Below are 22194 nucleotides of genomic sequence, written 5' to 3'. Positions count from 1 at the left end.
GTCGCGAAATGAGTGGCCGGCTAATCGATGCCGAACCAACAAAAAAAAAAAAAAAATGAGAAAAGAGAAAGAGTAAATAAGGGCAAACGACTGTTGCACATAGTTGCCTTTCGTGCGTTACACAAACGGTGTCACGTGGGCCCTCCGACCGAGACAAGCCGCCCCTGCTCCGATTGAGGCTCGATGCACCCTTTCATCCAGCAAGGACTCTCAACACGGTTACACTAACGTGGAATGTGAATGCGCGGAGGGCAGAAAGGGAGTCGAATAAATGATGCCACTGCAAGGCTTCCTTATATATATATATATATATATATATATATATATATATATATATATATATATAGAGAGAGAGAGAGAGAGAGAGAGAGAGAGAAAGAGAAAGACCAGCAAAGAGAGAAAAAGCGTTTGCAGTGAGGCACCGAAAAAAAAGCAAAAAAGAAAACCCGGAATCGTATGGGCAATCCACGACTGAAGGGAAGGTAGGAATTACCGAAAAACGAAGAGAAAGTAAGGAGCTGAGGGACCTTGTGCAGGAGGCCGAGGAACGCAACATCTACGAGTATTCATATAACGCCGCCGCGACTGCGGATGATCGCCCGTTTTTCGCCGAAGCGTTCGGTCCGAGCGTTGGGCAACCGGCGCTTTTCCGTCCGTTCGCCGGATCTTGCGCGCGTGTAATGTGTCTCGCTCGTTTTTCCAAAGCGCGTAAGAGGATCGCGAAAGACGCAAAAATATCCAGAAAAAGGAGGGAGGCGGGGGGGGGGGGGGGTTGGCCGTTACAGACGATCAAGAGACCCCGACGTCGCTTTGGGTAACTTCCTCGTCCCCCCCTTGTCTCCTCGCCGGCGCGCCGCGTAATGACGGCCTCGGACCAATTGTTCGATCTCGCGCTGCGCGCTAGCGGCTTCCTGGTTCGGCGCGTTGCGGCAGCTGCTGTACGCCTTTCTCCTTGAACCCGCCAAAAGGCCGCAGTCTTCGAGTTCCGTCTCTCGTGACGCAATCGAACGCGCCCGTGGGTCACGTCTTGTCGCACGCACGCCTCAGGGTGCATGGTGAGCGTACCGCGCATGCACGGGTGCACGTGGTAGAGCTTGCGCGAATGGCGAGAAAGCATAAATCTCGCTGTCGAACGTCAAAAAAAAACAAAGTACAGGCCGACGGAATTGCGCGCTAATTGGATTACACGCCAAAGATTACCCGCCAAAGCAACTGTGCGGCGCGCTGGCCCGGCCCGCCCGCAATTTGCAAATGAATTCCTACGCATTGCGAGACATCGTAATGGCGCGTGGGGGGATAATTGATGTGGAATAAGTTGTAACACTTTCCTAGGCTACACATGCTGACCGTGAAGAGAGTCTGGGGCGGTTGTGTGCTTAAGGCACATTCGGGGTTATACTATACACGAGCCGTGACCCCCGTAGGCAAGTTGCAACGATGGGCGATTCGAGCGCCGGAGGGCGCGCCGTTTAAGAAGCGCGCCCTTCTTTGCACGGCGCACATATCCGACGCCGATATGAGTAATGCGCGAAGAGCTATAACAACACCGCGTACTTGCCGGTATAGAACTTTATTTGATCAACTGCCCTGTAGAAGTTACGGCGCTCACGTAAAGCACGCGGGAACAACGACACGGGAGCGCGACGCGTACGCAGGGCCCCGCACAAAGAGTGATATATCGCCAAAGTGTGGCGAATGAATTAAGTAGAACGTGACGCATCTCTGCAGAGTGCTCGCACAGATACGCCATCAAAAGTGCCCGAAAGGCACGTGCCCACACGTGCATACTGATATGGAACAGGACAAAGAAAATAGTAGCACTATAGCGGCAAATGAGACAGAGGTGCGTTCGCATTACGTCCTTGATTCATGATTGAAACCGCGTTCATCACATTCAAAAGTGTTCATATATATATATATATATATATATATATATATATATATATATATATATATATATATATATATATTTGCATTAGAGCATTATTATGCAAGGTCATGCTACGCTGGTCAATGTTAGGGGAAAGGAAAATAGGCAGAAGAATTAAATTATGTCCTTGCCAGGATTTCCGCTTCACGCGCGAAATCCCATATTGACTGCTGGACCCAATCAGCGTTGTATTGAGACGGGGGTGAAATGCACTGTTCATGCGATCACGTGTTATAGCGGTGGAGTGTATACCCCAGTAGCCTATAGACCGGTGCAGTCCCGCACGAGATGCTTCGTTGTATATATGGGACAGGTAGCAGTGTTGTACAGTACGTGCGACGTGTCTCACGGTGTACGTGAGTCATGTTGCGCACAAGGGCGACTTCAAACTCATCAATGTTTAAAAGTAGCCCCAACCACTTCCCTCCTCCTCCGTTCTACTTTCACACTCGGCGCGGCCTAAAGCCCTTTAAACTTCGTAAAATATCGACACTCTCCTCCTCCGCCTTCACTCCGTTCACGCTCCCTCCTCGACCGTGGCGCCGCCTAAACTGCTCGAGCGTAGCAACATCGCCAACATGTGCTCCTCGCCACTCCGTAGACGCTTCTCGAGCAAAAATGGCGCTGATGCACGGCGCGAGGGCCCACGTGATGCTACTAGGCCAATAGCGACGCGGCGTCGGCCTCCGCCAGAGCGCGTGAGGAGGAGACGGCATTCTTCAAAGCGTGGCACTACTTTACGAAGTTTAGGGGGCTTTTGCGCGGCCTCGACGGTGGAGCCGCCTGTGTCCGAACTGCCGTAGCAGACGACGGCTAAAGCGCTGCTGAAGGAAATCCGCGGAACACTTTCGTTCGAGCCTTGCGGAGCCGTTCTTGAGGCGAGATTTTGCTTAATCAGTCAGTTACTGGCCTTACTAATGCCATGTCGGAATTACGCAAAACAAGAAGAGAGAAACGAACCATTATTTAAAGCGCAAAGCATCCGCTCGTCGAGAGTTGGTGTTGCCGAGGCACGACGCATGCACGCGGTGGGCTGAAACACGCGCGTTACTACCACAGTTTCTAAGAAGTTTATTGAATGGAAAAGGCAGAGGCGTCGGCCGGAAAGTGGGATATCTGGCCTGCTACTCTGCGTAACGGAAGGGGAAGTGAATCAAGAGGGTCACCATGTGCTCGTGGTGTGCCCGGTGTATGCGCCTGAAAGACTGACACTGGCATTGACCTTGACCTTGAGGCATTTAGACAGGAGACCACTATCCACTATCGGAGGACCTCCTGCTAGGCGCATGACCTGAGAGTTGGCAGACGATAGAGGCAGTGCTGGCTTTTTCACGTTCCTTGGGTGACCCGGGCCTGGACTCGCGCTTGTGGTGGTAGCGCTTATGCGATGTGTTCTTTCGCCTCGTTTCCACCAAAGTTTTAATTTTTGACTGCGTGAAAGTGTCTGAACGTGGTTTCGTAGGTTCAATTACGTACCTGCGGAATACTTTTGTTCTGCGTGCTAGTGAAAGACTCCAACTGTCTTGGGTCAGCAATGCCTATAGAAACTGGGCCCCTTCTGCTCTGCGTCTTTTACGTACGTGTGTGCCTGATGCACGGGTTATGTTGGCCATAAGCAACGTTGCTCCCGTAGATGACATTTATAATGGGGACAACGTACCTGGAATTATTGCAGCACATGAAATAGTTTTTTTAATTATTTGCTTTATTCCTGTGCAAGAGGTTGGAATTTGATAGCAAGGACGAATTAGATGGCAAAACTGGTCAGAGGTGCCGAAAATAATTACCACCCCCCCCTCGCCCCCAATAGCACTAGCAGCGCTTTTGTTAAAGTGCTAATTTCATGTCTGCATACTGCGCTCGTTTCTTTTTTGCGTTGTAAGTTTTCATAGGGAAGCAGTGTCCCTATAACTCGGACACTATCTTCGAACCAGTAGAAACAGAGAGAGACAAGAGGTTTGTATGACTACACAATCCTCACATGGGTTTAATAAAGGGGCTCAAGGACGGAAATTTCGTCCACACCCCATAATCAGAAACAGCGAATGTATAGAGAAATTAGAGATCCAAGGCAACACACAGTGCATATGACGCATGCGATATTCATTTACTTAGTCGGAGACATAAAAATGTCAATGTAAAGCAGTAAAAATGTTAATCCTTATCTGGGGGCATGTGGTCCTTTGCGGCCTTTCTCTGCTATAATAATCCCGCACGCAAAACGTGCAAGTAGCCGCTGCTCATCCCTCCGATTCCGAGGACGCATCCGGCAGCAGCCGTGGTAGAGGCGAAATTCAAGGGTCCCGTGTACCGGACGATAAAAAGCGCATTAAAAACACCCAGCTGACCTAAATTAAGTTATCCGACGCCATCCACAAAGACCTCCCTCATAGTCTTAGTCGCTTCGGGACATTAAAAATGTTGAACACCACAAACCCAATCAATACATGCGGGCGTACATTGTAGCTAAACGACTGCATTCGTAAGCCTTAGCGAGCGTTGCAAAAGCGTCAGGAATTTGCTAACTTCTGTTGGAGCTTAAAACGTGGCGTGTATAAAATCGCTTTTATGTCAGGCCAGCCGGAGGTGCTAACACTTTCGCCGCAAAACAAAACTCTTATGAAACAAAGCGAGCACATTCGAAAAAAGTCGACTTTAAAAAGTCAAGCTAAATACCGCGCACAGCATGGACACATACGCAAACACTTTTTTGAAGAAGCAGGCGTAAATTAGGTTCAAAAGAAAAGGCAATGAAGGACCGTGGCACTTCACAACGCCGTGCGTTTCTTTTTTTCAACCTCCTTGAAGTTAGCCCGCGCGATCATATGCATACACACTTTTCTTCTTTGTACGTTGCCCTCGTCGGATGATAAACAGAAAAAAACATTTTGCCCTCGCCTTGACGGTTGTGGCAACTGAAGGCGCATCAGCACGGCATCACAATGAAGTTTTCGTCCCTAACACACTTGATCTGGTACGCTAATGCACTCGATCAAACCGCTTGCGCGTACAGCACTTTCGACGCGCTGTTACAAATATGGCGATCGGAGTACGCTGGAAAAAAAATATACAAAAGCGCTACGCATGCCTCCACGTGATACGGACTGGCCAATGGGGGAGTGGAGGAGGCTGGGGCGACAGGAGGCGGCGAGGAGGAAACGCCGGGGGAGAGGAGTAGCGGAAAGATCTAGAAATGGCATTACTTTTGAAAGATAGAGGGGTTTTAGGCTGACTTGCATGTGCTCGCCATCTGTTAAGCCGGAGTTGCGTGCCTCGAGTTGCTAAGCATGAAGACTATTCATGCGATTAGCATTCTTAAAATAATTCACTCGCTTTTCGGGGGCTGACTGTCTCTCTATCCATGTCTATAATAGTTTAACTTGGGTAGTTGGGTAACCCATGGTCGAATGGGTAGCGCGTCGGGCTGCTGTGCTGAGGGAGCAGCGTTCGAAACCAACCGTCGGACCACCTTGTATCGCTGGGTATATGGCTCTGTGCACGCATGCACCACTTTTCAACGAACCTCTTTGACGACGACTTAGGTCACAGAAATGCGGCACTAGATGTGTGGAAACAGGTATGTGCCGCTCTGTAGACAACTTTTTTTCTTTAATCTTTTATCTTTTCTTTAATCTCATTTCGTTCTCTTAATGTCAACTAGAATATCGGCTATCTGCGTTTGCTCGCTGACCCAAACTGCTCCCTTCCGTATTTTTTCGTTACGCCTGACATTTTTCTGTCCATCGCTCTTTGTGCGGTCCTTAAATTGTTCTCGAGCTTCTTTGTTAACTTCCAAGTTTGTGCCCCATATGTTAGCACCGGTAGAATGGAATGATTGTATTTTCAACGACAGTGGTAATCGTCCAGTCAGGATTTGGTATTTCCTGCCGTGTCCACTACAACACATTTTTATTCTTCTGTAAACTTCCTCCTCACGGTGCGCAACGATCAAACGATTCACCTAGATAAGCGTACAAACACCCTAGAAGCTGACTGGCGATCCTGAACTCTTGTTCCCTTGCCAGGCTATTGAACATTACATTTGTCTTCAGCGTATGAATTTTCAACCCCACTCTAATACTCTCTCTATTATGGTTCTCAATCATTCGTTGTATTTAGTCCCCAGTGTTGCTGATCAGGACAATGTCATCTGCAGACCGAAGGTTGCTGAGATATTCGCCGTTTATTTTCACCCCCAAGCCCTCCCAGTTTAATAGCCTGAATATTTCTTCCAAGCATGCACTGAATAGCGTTGGAGAGATTGCGTCTCCTTGCTTGACCCCTTTCTTCGTAGATACTTGTCTATTTTTCTTGTGGAGAACCGAAGCATTTGTGGAATCATTGTAGAAATTTCCCACGGTATCCACGTATGCCTCCTGCACTCTTGATTACGCAATGCCTCCATGGCTGCGCGATAACCGACGCTAATTGGTTGACAGACGCCACTTCGATAATTTTCGCTCTTAAGAAGGGTAACTTCAATTACAAGTAAGCAAAAGTAATCGAAAAGGAATCTAGAGGAACAGAGACGGTACAGTGAATAGAAACGATGCAAAAAAATTGTGTCCGCGGAGTTTCGCAAGGATGGAAAAAAAGAAATCACGAAAGAAAGCTTGCATGGTAACGCGAAAGGCAGTGCCTTATCTTTCGATGCTTGAGCTGGCTGGTCGGCTGCTTGAGGACAAAAACACGCCAGAGCAAATATTCTAAACACGGGAAGACATGTGTCAGCAGCAGAAGATTAAATTGAACTGAATTCTGGAGATTTACGTGTTAAAACAACAATCTAATACGAGGAACGCCGTATAGAGGGGCTCTGGAACAACTTCGACTGCCTGGAGTTCTTTGTATAGCATGCAGCTAATTCACATTTCACGACTATTTTTTGCATTCCCACTCCATCGGACTGCGGCCACCGTGGCCTGGATAAATAGCTGTATATTTTATCGCAAAGAATAACAGCTTAATACAGTACATTATTAGATAGGTTGAGTAAGATTACTTAACGCTTATCTAATCAAGGTTCTTCCTTTTTTGTACTACGGCTGTTGGCGCGTCAGCACATGTCACTTACACCGTTTTTGCGATTCCATCCGGGGTGTCTGCTTGCATGCCGCTCACTCACGTGATCGACCGCGTTTTTTTTTTCTTAGACCTATTCCTTTTTTTTTTGTTCTCAGGTGGCGGGGTCGCCACTTTAACGGGTCCGTTCGATTGCCTCGCATATTGTGAATCACTTTCCCGCCAACTAATTGCCCGCCAGAAACGGCACGGCGCATGCTGCACGAACGCTGAATTACCTTTCTGATACGAGTGCACGGAATGCTGTGAAGCTGTCCTGCACCAAGTCTGCACTGAGCGAAACGAACGGTGACGTGCGGACGCCTCCACGTTGAACTGGCGAAACGAAAAGCAAAGTGCAGCACCTCGTGCACTGCAGCTGAGAAAGTGCAGGTGACTCGAATGGGCCTAATTGCATACGTGACTGGCATTGCGAAAGACGCGCTCGCGAAGTGCTCTCTGCGTGTCTCCGATGTACGCGAGCGTGGGCCGAAGCAGGCACGGCATTTTCTTACACCTCGTCGTTGTAAGCAAATTATTTTTGCTGTGGAAGGAATTGTTTCTAAACTCCACGGAACAACTAGGTGCAGGTGACGAGTTTTCTGCTGTTTACCGCTTTGGATTGACAGTTGTGTGTTGGGCGTGTTGGCGGAAGTGCAGGCGCGGTAACTGGAACGCAGGAGCTATGGCACAATGCTCAAGCATCTAGTAGCCTTGAGGCTGCTAGGTGGTATTAGAATGGAACATTTATGATTACGCATTTATGATTTATGATTAGGGATTTTTAACGTTTATAGTTACGCAATCACGCATGCGCGCAGCGCATGCGTAATTCAATTTTTCGGTTCCCCTTGAGGCTACAGTTCCCAGTTCGGCTACAGTTCCCGTGTTCCGATTACTTTTGTCCTCGCGTGTACTTAGAAAAAGATCATTACAGCGATGGTATACAGGGATAGTAAGCTGCGCACATTCTTGTCTGTGTGTTCCCCTTGTCCGTGTATGCCAACGCTGAAATGGTTTTCTCAAGCTTTTCAGACGAGTATTTTTTTCTTCGTGTGTCCTGCTTCGCACAATCAGCCAGTTGATCTGCAAACTGAGACGATGGGCAGCCTATCTGGATCATCAGCAAGACGGAAAATTAAAGTCTAACTGAAGTGGAAATTTGGAAATCAGCATTATTCCAGGTAAATACAGCCGGTTGCACACACACACACACACACACACACACACACACACACACACACACACACACACACACACACACACACACACACACACACACACACACACACACACACACACACACACACACACACACACACACACACACACACACACACACACACACACACACATATATATATATATATATATGTATGCCACAGTGTAGGTGTATGTAAATTAAATCATACCGTTTACAGAATGCATCGTTAGCGTAGGCGTTCACGACGATTACTCGTGAAAAGCTTGCCACCCGTTCGCTGTTGGCGTGGGCGTGGTTCTCGGCACTTGTAAGTGGCTCTCTCTCGTCGCCTAGTTTGCACCGCACACTCGCGCAATAAATCTGCCGCATCATCGCAACCAATCTCCACATAATTCGTGGGGAAACACTGCCACATGGCATCGATCGGTTGGCTCGCACGAAGAAGCCGTAATTGGCTTCTCCCTATTATACCCCCCCCCCTCTCCCCGCTCACCCCGTCTCTTAACACGCGCGCGAATCATCTGTCCATGTATTTACGCTAATCACGGAGCTGACCGTTGTCGTCACTTACGCGGGACACGCCGCACGCGGAACACGTGACACCGGCGACGAGTTAGCCGGTTGCGAGGAACGCCACCGAACGGTATGCGTCGCCGCAATCAGACGAGCGGCTAACGGCGACGGCCATTTCGCGGGATGCGTATAGAAAAAAATTGCCCCAGAGTAAATTGCGGCGAGAGGCGCCGCTTGGTGCGGCGCGGCAGCGCGGGCGGACGCGCACGTTACCGGCACCAGGATGCTGGGGCTTCAAATTTACTCTTTCCACTGTAATGCTTCGCCCCCTCCTCATCATTCCGCCGTTGAAACGCGTGCCACAGAGCGACGAAGGAACTTTCCGCCCGCCACGCCACGTTTATGGCTCTCAGTCTTTCGTTCGCGAGGGTGGTCTACTAAACGTATACTCAGGAGCGATGGGCACAAGAAAGAAAAGACATAAAGCGAGAGATAAAAGAGAGAGAGAGAGAGAGAGAGAGCAGAACTCAGCACTGTTAGGGCGACTTCACATAACATAGAAACAGAGCTCAGTGCAAAGGCAGAAAGAACACGCGACCTGCTCGGTATTTGTATGCTCGCCACTTTCTCTACGCATTCCTCGTTTTATTCTCCCTTTCCTTCTTTCTTTGTTCTCCTTTCTTCTCCGGCGTCTACTGCATATAGCGCAGGTTGGTCATAGCGGACGTTCCGCAGAATATTTTGGCATCAGTATGCTGCGGCCGCGCTGGTGAGAGATCCAGAGCACACGCGGATGCCAGTATAGCTCGCACTGCCCCGTGCGGGTATCGCACGCGCCGCGTCGCTTTAGCGCCGACGAGTCCCCTCGCTTCTCGGAGAACCGAGAGGGGTGTGGCGAACATTCGAACCTTTCGAACGGCGAATCGAATGCAGCACCGTTCGGTATTCGAATGCTCAGTTCACCAGTTCGACATCGTCACCGTCGTGTCGCCAGTATCGTCTTAGTAAAAACGATCTCGAATGGGCACCGACGCTCGGCTGCGACGTCGTAGGACGTGTGCGAGCGATCTCAACGGAAGAAAAAAGAAGTGTGCGTGCGTCTTGTAAATATTGTGGTTACGTTACAGTGAACCACGGAAGCGGACACTGTCTATTCCACGTCTATACTGTTTATACTTTTATGTATACTGTTTATGCTGCTCCACGTTTATACGTTTTATCCTGTTATACTGCTTAAAGACTGCTTGGAAAATACTAATCGAAGGTCACCGAAGCGAAAAGTCGGTGCCCACTTTTAACAGTGCATGCTGTTTCATCACCTGGCACTGAGCTGCGCGTCTGGTTACCACGGCATCGAGATGCGTGTAGTGAAACGCCGTAGCAAGAAACCAGTAGCGGTGGCCCGGTGGCTATGGCGTTGAGTCGCCGAGCATGAGGTATGGAGTTCGTACCTGGCTGCGGCTGTTGCATTTCCGTGGAGGCGGCATGCGTGAACGCTGGTGTAATGTCGAACGCCTTTATAGCGAAGTGCTCGGAGCCTCCAAAATCATTCGTTATACAGGTCACTTTGTTGTAAAGGTCGTGCAGCGCACAGCGCACAATGGAACCGGGAAGAATAATTTCTTCGTTATACAAGTCGTTTCGTTTTAGATGCGTTCGCTGTAGAGGCACTCGACTGTGCTTGGACTGAGGCGAACGTTAAAGAATTCCATGCTGTCGAAGCTAACTCTCAGCCTCAACTGCGACGTCTCTCGTAACCCCGGTGTTACATTTAAGACGCTAAATTCTGCGAATCACCCGGGCCGGGGTTTTTTCGCTAAATAAAGTTGTTCTCTCAATCACTCAATGTAACGACCAACGCAAACAACCCGTCAAAAAAAGAAACACATAAAAAAGAAAACCACCGAGTGCTTCGGAATTGAACTCCCTTATACGATTCCAAGTACTGCCATGATGATGATGATGATGATGATGATGTGACAATGATGACATGCATTTAAATATGACACAAACACACTAGGGAGAAGGAACCTTCTCAAGCACAGCTTATTTCCTATAAAGTATGATGGGGGATTGGCCAAGAAATGGATGGATTTATTTATTTTATTTTATTTTAGAGGTACTGCCAGCCTTGTAACCATTTATAATGAAGAATAAATTTCTGAACATCTATGGACGTAGAAGAGTTGATTGTTGGGCTAGTTGGTCGTCCATAATTGAAGTAGTAACTTAGCGCGATAAAAACACGGAAACACGAAAGGTGGACAAGGACAAGCGTTACTCACAACTGTTTAATGGAAGGGAGGATAGTACTTATATATTCCCTTGTCACGCATGCGCATGCCCAGCAGAAGGGAACAAGCACATGCACATCAAAGGCGGTTGCGCAAGAAGTCAAATTCGGCATCTAGTAATGAGATAGAAGGCTCACTTAACACCTATATCTATTCTTTTCGATAAAGAAGGCCTCAAGAGCGAGCCAGGAAGAGGCGTTGCCGCTCCTGCCCAGCATAGTAGTCGCAGAAAATCGAGCGTCACCACCACACGCGCTAACAGGAGCCACCAAATGTGCGCCCTTATCCTCCTTTTTCTGTAGTTTTTGCACATCTTCCCTTAAACGGTCATTCACGCAGCCCTCGGTTTGTCCAATGTAGAGCTGCCCACAAGGGTAGAAGGGAATCGCATAAACGACCCCTCTGGAGCACTCAACAAAGGGCTTCTCATGCCTCGTGCGGCAGCCCCGCCTGCTCTCTCAGCAAACTCGAGAGCACAGCTTCGAAAGCTTGATGGGCGCAGAAAAAAACCAGAGGAATACCATGACGGTTAGCAACCTTTTTAAGGTTGTGTGACACCTTGTGAACGTAGGGTATCACCTCTGGTCTAACCTTCGGTCGTTTGACCTCTACTCTCGCCATTCGTGCCTTTACTTTTACTTTTACTCTCGCCCGTCGTGCTTTTGCTTTTGTTGCTTGTTGTGTGTATTTTTCATTAACTCTAGTGTGCTAACTTCCTTCGCGGCTATGAACTATACGTTTACAGCCACAAAATGAAAAAGAAAAGAAAAGAAAAGACAGCCACGAAACGGCCACGAAATGCCGAGAAGTGAAAACCAAGACTATGGCATGATCAAAACTGAACGGTGACAAAATGGAGACGAATCGTCTAGAAACATGAAGAATCGATGTCCTTTTCATCACTAGATTGCGCGGCCGCGTGCTTGTCTCAAAACATTTATCTTCGCAGTGCTTGTCTGGCGCCATACCCCGTTTGGCGTTTTGCGGTGGCGGCATGAGACGACTCATCACTTTCCCTTATACCGTCGCCGTTTCTCATCTTTAAGGGAAAATATTTAGGTACGGTGGTTTCACCGGCGCGGATTGAGCTTTTTCAACTTATGACGTCAATTTTTTCCGGAAGCCTCCTCTCTTGAACGCAGTCAGTGGGGCGTTTGCTCTGCCGTCGAGGAATCCTTTTAGCCCCAAGTCGCCCAAAGTGTGTTCCTGTTGGGGGAACTTGTTTCGAATTGAATTCTCCGCTAAATGCTTAGTGCTTTACGTTAGATACCGTCTCCTTCAATATTTTGCCCGAATTATTCCTTTGATTTCCAGATATGGACCGAATTCAATCCGATTATTGGCCTTTATCCTCCATACTCTTCCCGCGCCATTAAAGAAAGAAAGAAAAGTAAATGGAACCAAGCCGAACAAAATTATCTTTTTTTCTTTCCAGCTTCCCGTTACTCTCGCAATCATCTCTAAATTTTCACCGGGCGCTTGTTTGACGGTTTGCAGCATGCAAACGAATGTTTACAAGGCGACGTAGGACCGCTCTTACTCAAAATAACAAGAAAAGAAAAAGAAGTCAGAACGTGCCAAAATAATAATAAAAAAATTACGCGTGTGCAATTTTCTTTTTGTTTCGTTTCCATACAAATCAAGAAGCGCTACGGCACAATATACAGCGGGATACTTTTTTTCTTCTTATTATTAACACCTGATATTTCGGAGATGTTTGCCTCGTTGGCTGCTACTCTTTCTTTCCTGTGAACAAATATATATACATATGAAAAAAAAAAGAAAAACACGCCTGCACCGAAAAGAAAACAAAGGTAACAATAACGAAAAAGTCAGTCAGGTGACGTACATGCAGTAAAACAATTCAGTACAGCAGTCGGCAGTACCAGGTTGGGTGTACGGGCCGGACATCATCAAAAATAGCCTGCTCAGCGTTCGGCTCCTACGAACCTTCCTCTTCGCATTCCTCACTTTTTTTTTTCCTTCGGCGTATACGTAGCTCGGGTAGCGGTGTCGCTATATAGGAGAGCGTCATCAGTATGCCCGCCGCGCCCCGTAAAGCTCAATGTAGAAGCGGATCCAGCCCGGATTGTAGATCTGGTACAGAAAAAGAAAAACAAAAAAAAAAGAAGGAGAAGAGAAAAGAACACGTATCGCGGCTTGCCCTGTCCTTGCGGTGCAGTGATTCGCCTCCAGAATTCGATGCGCGCTTTTGTAACGAACACTGCCGCTGGAAAATAACTGGGCGGCTCTGCAGGAATCGGTTCCGTCGCTATTTAGGGTGGGGGAGCCATCGCAGGTGGTCGTAACGGAATTTTCGACGTAATTCGACGTAATGCGCAGAAAGTAGCAAACGGATAGGCAGAATAAAGGGATTCAAATGGATAGAGCTTTAGTAAAAAATATATGTAAAAGCCTAACGACGGAGCTTTCGCAGAGACGTGGATCGGTTTCGAAAAATTGAAGCCTTCTTTGCCTACTCGTCCCCGGGCTCTCGTGTTACTGCGTGCCGAATTTTCACGCCGAATAACCGACTTATGTAGCATTGAATATTTATCGACAAATTAGTTGTCAGTAATCTAATTGTCGATCCGCGTAATCAAACAACAAATCACGGTGCAAGACTTGCGGGTGTAACGTGGCCTCATACGCGCCTCTCTAACGCTCTGGCGCATGGCGTTCAGCCGACTTCTTAGATTTTATCGCACTTCTTGTATTTGGCCTACCCAATTTTTGGGCTGCTCGATGGACGTGTGACACCGGGTGCGCGGCCTACCTTGGCCAATTCCCCAGTTTGGGGTAAGCGCCTTTCTGACACGAAGGGCACGGATTGATTGTTAAGTGCGCCGTGCTTTGTGCAAACGCCTCTCGCCACCATTCTTGCCTCGACAAGCGTCGTGCGTGGCCTTGGTTCTCGTGGCATTGCTGTGTAGACAGCTCGCATTTGCGCCTGATTTGGTGTTTGCATTTCGACACAGCGTGCGAGCTGCGTAGAGAATAAACAGAAAAAAAAAACAGCTGTGCGAGAGTAAGTTGTGACCTTCCCGGTGGACAAACATTGTGTATGGGTTCACCAAAGAAACTAACCGAGATTGTCTCGCCATCGCCTTTAGTTGTAAGGCATTTAATTAGCCGCTTCGCCGAGGCTTCACTTTACATGTCTCTTGGTTCCGCATAGATTTTTTTTTCCTTTCTCTCATGAAGAGATACGAATCACTGCAGACATAACGAAGAACGAGAAACTACAACCTCACCACTTCTGACGGAAAGTTGCACCTCGTACGTGCTACGGAACAGCGATGTACAGAGCGTTTAGTAAAGCGGTTGGGCGTAGCAGTGCTCCGAAGTGAGCTCGAGTTGCGTTGCGTGCTCTGAGGGATCAATGGGCCCGCAGCTCAGTTACTTACCGTGGTTTTATTGCGAAGCATTCTTTGCGACCCCTCCAGGTCACTCCTGACCGTGCTGCTGCTGCTGCCTTGGCGAATAGCTAGTACTTTGAAAAGTTACGTGCCCTATGATGGGATCGGTCCCCCAGCACAGCAACCCGTTGGCCTATCTGCTAGGTCCCAACCGCGCGTATACTTCTATCGTGCCAACGCCGACTGGCTCTTCGAGATGACCTCCACACGTCAAAAATATATAAATGAATCAGAACGTCACAGGAAGCGAAATCAAATTTAGGTCGATGTCAAAAAATAAAGGAAATAAAGTTTAGCTAAGTTCCAATGCAGGCGTGCTCCCAGTGCTTAGAATCTAGGTCGCACGTCTCCGAAAAAAATTAACAAGAGACATTCCCCACAGTACATATACAACGCTTTCTTCGCACTGTCCGGAGGAGACCAAGGCCAGAGAATATCCGCCGAGAAAAGCGGACATCTCGCCAGCACTTCTAAAGCTTGACGCACAGTTCTCGCCTCCGCCGGACATTTGTACAACACCGAGATGCCTTCATTTCTTACCCCGTAAGCCCACGTTGAGGGTTCAGCGCGCCAGCTGTTAAGTGGGCTGCATTCGGTGAAGGCAAATCCCAGCTGCATTCGGTGAAACACAGTTTCCACGTTATGATGGAAGGTAATAAACAGGTCTGAATTTATTTCGAGGTGTACTTCGTCAAAAGAGTTGGCCGACTCTCGGCCTTCTTGCATCATTATTCGACCGTCAACCAAGTCCGCGGATGTGGGTGGCTCGGCCGGCCTTATTACAGACCTCCTCCTGCCTTCGTAATAATCGGGTCTCCTTATTATAATGCTTATCTTGAACACCGCATTGCGTCTTTTTCGTCTTTCGAGAAAGCGGCCTTGAGTGGACTATGTGCGAGACTGCCGAACATGGGCGCTGACTTCCCGGCACTTCGTTTTATTCTAACTTCACGCCGATAGTAGTCTCGCCTTGCCGACATCTCGTGCGCTCCGAAGTGTACGCGCAAGGGTGTGGCCGTGCTCTTGATTCAAGGTGTTGACCATCGGACCTGTATGTGGGTCAAGGGCTTTGACTGACGACAAAGGGATTATCAGGAAGCGCCGACAGCTGGTGAAATCGCCTCCCTGATTAGCCTCACATGTTGCTTAAATAGGCACTAAGCAGCAGCTTTTAAACGAGAAAGGTCGAAAACTGAGTTTGTTGGCGCATTACGAGAACACTTGGGAACAGCCTGAAAAGACCACAGACAAGAATGGACAACGCAAGGTGCTGACTAACCACAAGTATTATTTGAAAGTCCCCGTATTGAAAGTCTATGATTGAAAGTCCCCTATCTACTCCACCATTACACAGTGAACACCGCGTTTAGTATGCATAATTTTTTTTATAACGTGAACGGCCCCAGTGATCCGGTTTCTTACGCGCCATTCTGCAGGGAGGGTTACCGTGTAACAATGTCTATGTCTAAGAGAAAAAGAAAAGAAAAAAAGAAAGAAACCCCGAAGCGACCCTTAAGTACTCAAGTAGAGCCTTCGTCTCCCTTCTTTCCCATTACTGTGGCTCAACATTCTGTAAGACGCAGGAGGTGACGCTAGCATCGTGTCGGAGAGCTAAAAGGGCGATTTGCTAGAAGAGCAAGAAGTCGAGGACGAGAAAATGAGCTTTGCACGAGCCTCCGCCTCGCGGGTGGATTAGTATTTCTCATCCTTTTTCTTTATGATAAAAAAAAAACAGAAGAAATGCTCGCGTGAATACGCAAGAAACGGAGAAGGATTTCCTTAATGGGAATTTTTTTCTGCCTTAGATATCGCGCTGCTGTTTAAGGTGCAAACAAAAATCAGAAAGCCGCGTGCCATTTGGCTGCGTCTGCTTATTATTATATTTTTTTCATACTCTATTCCTCGGGAATTATTCAAACGGGATGAAGAAAGAAAGAAACAATAAAATCAGCACATCCAAGCGCTTGAATCTGGAATGTTATCAACCACCGACTGGCAGGGGGCAAAATCGACAGCAGACGTACAAAGGTAAAAATAAAGATAAAAAGAGACCAGAAAGCGGAGAAGAGAGAGCGTACACGAAGCGGTGCGATGAAGGTATGCAGGATGGAGGTTTTATGACCACGATTCTAGCAAAGCGGTCACGCGGCAGGGGGAGATTTATGGCGTCGGGAACGGGAGAGGAGGAGGGGGTGGGTGGAGAGTGTGACGCGGGGCCTTCGAGGAGCACCAGGCCGAGGGAAAGTGTCGCAACGACGCTGTGCGGCACATCAGTCCTCGCGCGAAGCGTCCGCGTTTACGCGAAGCAAAACGCTGCTGCGCGCGGGGGGATCACTCACTCCCTCGCCGGCAAATCTCCGCTCTCGCAACCACCGGTCCGGGGTGATGATGTCGCGCGCGCCATTTTAGCTCCAGCGGTGCACCGAGCATACGCGACACTGTGCGCGGCGCGTCGCTCTGTTGTTGCGGTCGGTTGACTTTGTGCGCGCAATAAATATACCGTGCAGAGAGAAATATCGGTGCGCAATCCTGTAGTACGCAATGGCTATGACTACGTTGCACGCGTTTACGACGTATCTTCGGCGCGGGTGGTGCCAGCCCTCTGTTGGTACGCTAACTGCACCGGATTTGTTTTTGTAACAAATAAAGTTGATTAATCGATGCGGGCGTCCCCGTGTTCATCACGCTGTCCGTGACGACTGGGCTCTTCACCCAAAACAAAATGAATGAATGAATTTCTTCACTACCTTATGCATCACGTAAAACAAACGTGTCCCACAATAACTTTCACGTCACGACGCGTACAGCCCATCACAAATGCGCGGATTGTCTCGCCACGTAAAATTGGTCTCGTCGACACCGGACCGAAACTGCGCGAGAACAGCGATGATTGTCCGAGCCTGACAGAGCAGTTCGATGCTTCGCATGTGCGCGTTCGTTAACGACACCGTACACACACGCTTTGCATGGCTACAGCCACACAGGTCCTTAGCATGCCTGGAGGAAGTGGACGATCGCGACAGCACGACCGACATGCAAAACGTGTGCGCCCGTCGCCGTGTTTCAGCGTGCTCCCTATGCGGAGGTTTAGAGCGCGTGGTTGTGACCGCAGAGGACGTTCAGCATTGTTCGGTTTCGAATACCAGCCGAATTCCCGTGGGTTGCCGGGCTCAGCAAAGCCAGTGTCCAGATACGTTACATTCAGTCGAAAATTTTCTGAAGCCTTACGCTATGGGCAACCAGTGCCGTAACTTCGCCTGCCAACAGCAGCGCCGTAACAATGCGTAGCGAGCGGACGAAACAGTTTTCAGTAGCACATGCTGCGATTTCGTGTCACCAAATCTCTTGATGCACGTGTGTCAAGCCTCTGCACCTGAATGGGCACAGGCGTGCTAGAAAGTGGGAGGACGTGCTTACTATCGGCATCATATTAAGCGCGAACAACGGCGCGCGTGGCTGAAGCATAACAAGGTATAGTGTGCGTGGTCCGCACTATAAACAGGCTCGCACGTCCGGTTTGAGCGCACAGTGCGATGGTGCTGCCTCTATACTGCGGTATCTTTAAATGCGTAAGCATTTCTGTGCCTGTCGAGGAAAAACGCCCGTCCGTCCGTTCGTCCCTCTGTCCGTACGTAAGACGATCGCTTTCATGATGTGTCCGAAGCAGTGAGTGAATTGCCCTTCGTGCTGCCTATCACTTCACCGCGAACTAAGAGGAGAGAACACAGCGCGCACGAAGCTATCAGCTCTCGCCACTCTGTGTGCCCATCGCAGATCGCTTTGAAGACAGGGGGCCGCGCGGCCGCGAAATACGTTGCCGCTGCCGCCGGAGTACGGTTGGTCACGGTCGATAATAGTTCGACGTGGATGGATAAGGCACTAAAGAGCGATAACGGCTTATAATGATCAAAACGTGATCAGCGAATCTGGCGCTGCCACCTGCAGTGGTTCGCTTGCGTCATTAGTTCACCTTGCGCTGCCGTCCGCAGCAGTTCATGCCGCCGCCGCGCTGTCGTTTACACTGGTCGGGTCGAGTTTCGTAATATTGATAATGACACTGGGCTGGCTACTGTGGAGGTGAGCAAGGGGCACAATGCTTACGCATACTTAGACAACTCCCAGAGGAGTTTCTGCGTGCATTTTCTGTTTCTGTTCTGGGTCTCTTTTATTTGGAAGCGAGAAAGGATACTGGCGCAGTAATGATGATGGCGCGAACCGCGTACTACGCGTACCGCTGTTCGAGTTTCATTTGGCGCCGATAGCAGGTACGGTTTCGCCGTAATGTGCTATAATACTCGCCACTAGACTGCGGTATTTTAGCTTCTGTGTTCTTTGATTAATCTTTTCTCGCTTTAAAATAAAAGAGAACCAGAACAGAAACGACAAGGAGAAGCATCACCTCGCAGTGCGGTAAACCGGATGTACATGCCTGTCAATCGTGATCCGCTGTTTGCGCTTCCTCTGACGCCGATAGCGCCTCGAAAAGTACTTGGCCATGAACAGAGCTTGACTAGACGCATCGCGCTAACGTATATGTTTATACAGCCGCGCGCCTGTTATTGTTCAAACCGTCGTGTCATTTCCTTGACCTCCCTACCGGACGACGTAAGCATACTTGAGTTGCGTCTCCAAGCTGCCGTTGCTCTTCCTCGCCAACGCTGGTTTCTTCATGACCAGGTAATAGCAACATAGCGGTATGAAATCCTGCTTTTTCATATGGAAACCTGCAAACCTTAGTGCCAACGTACGACGAAATCTGTCCTGCCACGCTCCGTAGTCTGTCTAACGGTAAGATGAGTCTCTGGCAAGTCTAGCGTAGCCACCTCTTTTCCCAAAGTCAGTCCCTGGGGCTCAGTCACATATTCTAAATCACCGCGCTAACTAAGTGGTTATCGAGAGCTGCTGCCATGCGCGATGTCCCCGGTTCGTCTCCTGGCCGCGGCGACCGCTACTGGGGGCGGGAGGGGGGGGGGTGCGGCTGGAATGTAAGTGTACCGCGCTTTGGTCGTGTATGAAACAACCCTGGATGGTCGAAATTAATCTAGGGCCTCCAACTACGATGTCTCTCGTCATCCGTGTGCTGCCATATGGGACATCAAACATGACAAAAGAAAGTTGGACAGGAGGCGAACTTCTTTCACAGTTTCCACTGGCTCCTCCGTATTCTCCTTTCAAACTGTGCCTATGTCTTTCAGCGTCCTTAAACGTGTCCTTCCATCCATTCTAGCGACTACCACTTCTTGGACGGGGTGCGTGGCGACGTCTTCGCGGCTGCCTTCGGGTTGACCGCGTCTCCCGATCGCTACCCTGCTCACGCAATCGTCGCGGTTTGTCGCGATTGTACCTTTTTTCCTTGTCGCATGGCTTAATGAAGCTTTTCGTTGCATAAAATCCGGTGTTGGCGTCTTGCATCGGACGTCGTTTAGCGAAAACTCATCCCGAACCACCACCACGCAGGCCTTCTGCGTGGCGCAGAGGCGTTACTGAACTAACTGAATATCCAAAGTGAGATGCGCCAGAAAAATCGCGAGGTACAACATAAACACAACCTACGGACGTGGTAGCGTCGGACTGCAATTTGAATATACCAGAAAAAATAATTATCTTACGCGGAAACTTAACTCCTTGTCCTGCGTTCCTACCATTCATAAAGCGGCGCGCTGGACTCGCTACGTCGCAACACCATCCAGATGGCGCTCGCCTCCGCGCATCCGCGGCCCACGTAAGAGGCCGCGTTTCTACCAGAAAGCTCGCCCGCTCGCCTTCGTGCTTAGCGTTCGCCACCATCGTGTCCAGGCAAGCATTATGGTTACACAAGCTGCAGTTGCCGGGAAGCGTGGGAAGCAGTCAGGGATCTTTGAATGCTATCGCGTTCCACTCTTAAAGGCGAAGCTTAAACATCCTCCAACATTTTTCGCCTAACTTTCCGGCCGTCTCCCTTTCTTTCCTCGTTAACGACTTCGGCGTCTCTTTGGATTTTGTGAAGCCTAGGGCAAGCCATTCCGGTCTCTGCTTAGACAAGATGGCACGGAGAGCAACGTCGCAAAAGAAAAAAAAAAGTAAGAAAGAATGAAGGTCACAGAACAAAAATCAGGCGTAACGGAAGTTTCGGACGTGTTCTCAGTTTCTTAACTCCAAATCTCCTAATAAATTTGGTGCTGGACGCAGGGAATGCTGTGCGAGGCCTTCTATATGTACAAACCCACCCGTTCGGCTTTTAAACGTAACGTCGTTTTACTGCATACCTTCCCGGCAGGACGGCCCACGTTTAACCCGTTCGCGTAGAGACCGTTAAGAGTGCTTCCTTATGGCGAAGTGGTTATATATATAGCTCGAGAACCAGTGCCCAAAAAGAGAAAAGTGCGTATATAACGCGGCGGGTCACCACGGCCATCAAGATGCACGGTCTCACCTGACCCATCCTGACCTGACGGGGTGCTATCGATGCTTCTAGGTCTAAGCGGTCACAGCGCTACGCCGTCGTCTTCGACCGGGTTATTGAGAGCGAACGAGTGCGATAAACGCGCCGATAAAGAAGCCGGTAAAACGTTCGTAGTTGAAGGCGGGAAAAGACATTAGAGGCTCTTCATAACTTCGTTAATCTCATTTTAACGACATTCGACATGATACGGCATTCGTTTTCACATACGCTGCCGAAGTGAACGGACATATAGCCGGAAGTATTCATTTAGGGTCAGGAAAAAGAAAGAAAGAAAGTAAAGTGGCTGCTTTTGAGTTCTAGGGACGTATATTTCCCGTCCCTCAATTCGGTGTCAATTCAACCTCGAGGTCTGTCGGTCGTGACCGCACGCTTTCGATATCGATTCCATAGGGTTCTCTATAAATCACACGACTGATCACACCGGGAACACCGTGCTAAAGTTTCTTTAGCGCCGGGCCAACCGTTCGCCGCGGTCTCGAACATAAAAGGCGCGGAAGGTTGCTATGCGCGAACGGACTCATATTTTAGAGAAAAAGAAAAGCGATGTTCCAAACCGAAAAAGACGAGAAAGGAAGAATGAAAGAAATGGAAGCCACTGGTCGTGAAAAGAAGAATCCCGAGTGGCTATCGTGTCCAGCGGCGTCCAGGGGCACGGGCGCGCACACACGACTCACAGGCACACGGAGGCAAGCAGTGTTCCACACTCACTTGTTCATGGCAGCGAGAGAGCGCGCACGACGCGGGAGCTTGGCGGAGGAGCGGCGGATCAGCGACGGTCGGCGGAGCAGACTGGCACGGCTGGCGAGCCGGAGGATGCGCAGCGGTACTTGTGCTGCCAGCCTTGACCCTGGCCTTCGACGCTGGCTTTCAAGAGCACGCGCGCCGCTGGACGCGAGAGGGGGACCCCTCCGCCACCGCGTAACTATAACCCCCTCGCGGTGGTGGTGGTGGCCATCACCGCGGACGTCATCGACCGCTGGCGTGGACGCGCGCTCAGAGGACGTCCTCCTCGTCGTGGCCGACGACGTGGTCTCCTTAATCCTTCGTCGCCCCCTCTCCGTGCCGCCCTTGTCGGAAACGCGGTCTCCCTCGCTCGCACAGCGCGAGGGCGACCACTATTACGCGATCCGGGGAGAGGAGTCGCTCCGTCTGGTCGAGACGTATGCGCGCCAGCTTCCACGCGTAACGGTGCCCGTACAGCCGCTTGCATACGCGAGGATGCAAGCACGCGCCAGGAAGCGAATGCGTGCGGACCGACGACACCCAGTGTCCTTTTTTGACAACGTCGTTCTCCGCTTCGCATGGTTTGCGGAAGTCACGTGCCCGGAATG

The 22194-nt window shown here is 49.6% G+C and overlaps 1 pseudogene; it reads right to left on the bottom strand.

Moving 5' to 3' along the window:
* Positions 1–21632, bottom strand: part of LOC142592675 (salivary peroxidase/catechol oxidase-like) — a 69899-nt pseudogene extending 48267 nt beyond the window's left edge.
* Positions 21633–22194: the final 562 nt, after the last annotated feature.

This window comes from Dermacentor variabilis, chromosome 9 (assembly GCF_050947875.1).
Source record: "Dermacentor variabilis isolate Ectoservices chromosome 9, ASM5094787v1, whole genome shotgun sequence".
Classification (NCBI taxonomy): Eukaryota; Metazoa; Arthropoda; class Arachnida; order Ixodida; family Ixodidae; genus Dermacentor; species Dermacentor variabilis.
This window is presented reverse-complemented; position numbering and strand designations above follow the sequence as displayed.